We start from the raw sequence: 2,206 nt of genomic DNA, 5'->3' as shown, positions 1-2,206 counted from the left end.
TGGGGTACAGTACTGGTGGGGACAGGTCCTCACTGTATAACACTGGGGTGCAGTACTGGTGGAGACATGTCTGTCCCTGTGTAACACTGGGGTACAGTACTGGTGGGGACAGGTCTGTCACTGTATAACACTGGGGTACAGTACAGGTGGGGATAGGTCTATCACTGTATAATACTGGGGTACAGTACTGGTGGGGATGGGTCTGTCCCTGTGTAACACTGGGGTACAGTACTGGTGGGGACAGGTCCTCACTGTATAACACTGGGGTACAGTACTGGTGGGGACAAATCTGTCCCTGTGTAACACTGGGGTACAGTACTGGTGTGGACAGGTCTGTCACTGTGCAACAATGGGGTACAGTACTGGTGGGGACAGGTCTGTCACTGTGTAACACTGGGGTTCAGTACTGGTCGGGACAGTTCTGTCACTGTGTACCACTGGGATGCAGTACTGGTGGGGACAGGTCTGTCATTGTATAACACTGGTGTACAGTACTGGTGGGGACAGGTCTGTCACTGTATAACACTGGGGTGCAGTACTGGTGTGGACAGGTCTGTCACAGTATAACACCTGGGTACAGTACTGGTGGGGACAGGTCTGTCACTGTGTAACAATGGGGTACAGTCCTGGTGGGGACAGGTCTGTCACTGTGTAACACTAGGGTTCAGTACTGGTCGGGACAGTTCTGTCACTGTGTACCACTGGGGTACAGTACTGGTGGGGACAGGTCTGTCACTGTGTAACACTGGGGTGCAGTACTGGTGGGGACATGACTGGCACTGCATAACACTGAGGTACAGTACTGGTTGAGACAGGTCTGTCACTGTATAAAACTAGGGTACAGTACTGGTGGAGACAGGTCTGTCACTGTATAACACTGGGGCGCAGTCCTTGTGGGGACAGGTATCTCACTCTATAACACTGGAGTACAGTACTGGTAAGGACAGTCTGTCACTGTATAACACTGGGGTACAGTACTGGTGGGACAGGTCTGTCCCTGTGTAACAGTGGGGTGCAGTACTGGTGGGGACATGTCTGTCCCTGTGTAACAGTGGGGTGCAGTACTGGTTGGGACAGGTCTGTCACTGTATAAAACTAGGGTACAGTACTGGTGGGGACACGTCTGTCCCTGTATAACACTGGGATACAGTACTGGTAGGGACAGGTCTGTCCCTGTATAACACTGGGATACAGTACTGGTAGGGACAAGTCTGTCACTGTATAACACTGGGGTGCAGTACTGGTGGGGACAGGTCTGTCACTGTTTTACACTGGGGCGCAGTCCTTGTGGGGACAGTTATCTCACTGTATAACACTGGGGTACAGTACTGGTGGGGAAAGGTCTGTCACTGTATAACACTGGGGTACAGTTCTGGTAGTGACAGTCTGTCACTGTATAACACTGGGGTACAGAACTGTTGTGGACAGGTCTGTCACTATATAACACTGGGGTACAGTACTGGTGGGGATAGGTATGTCACTGTATAACACTGGGGTACAGTCCTGGTGGGGACAGGTCTGTCACTGTATAACACTGGGGTGCAGTACTGGTGGGGAAAGGTCTGTCACTGTATAACACTGGGGTACAGTTCTGGTAGTGACAGTCTGTCACTGTATAACACTGGGGTACAGAACTGTTGTGGACAGGTCTGTCACTGTATAACACTGGGGTACTGTACTGGTGGGGACAGGTCTGTCACTGTATAACACTGGGGTACAGAACTGGTGCGGTCAGGTCTGTCAATGTATAACACTTGGGTGCAGTACTGGTGGGGACAGGTCTGTCCCTGTGTAACACTGAGGTACAGTACTGGTGGGGACAGGTCTGTCACTGTATAACACCTGGGTACAGTACTGGTGGGGACAGGTCTGTCCCTGTTTAACACTGGGGTACAGTCCTGTGGGGGCCAGGTCTTCCCTGTATAACACTGGGGTACAGTACTAGTGGGGACAGGTCTGTCCCTGTATAACACTGGGATACAGTACTGGTAGGGACAAGTCTGTCACTGTATAACACTGGGGTGCAGTACTGGTGGGGACAGGTCTGTCACTGTATAACACCGGGGTACTGGTGGGGACAGGTCTGTCACTATAACACTGGGTACATTACTGGTGGGGACAGATCTGTCACTGTATAACACTGGGGTACAGAACTGTTGTGGACAGGTCTGTCACTATATAACACTGGGGTACAGTACTGGTGGGG

Source organism: Chiloscyllium plagiosum, unplaced genomic scaffold (assembly GCF_004010195.1).
Source record: "Chiloscyllium plagiosum isolate BGI_BamShark_2017 unplaced genomic scaffold, ASM401019v2 scaf_16927, whole genome shotgun sequence".
NCBI lineage: Eukaryota > Metazoa > Chordata > Chondrichthyes > Orectolobiformes > Hemiscylliidae > Chiloscyllium > Chiloscyllium plagiosum.
This window is presented reverse-complemented; position numbering follows the sequence as displayed.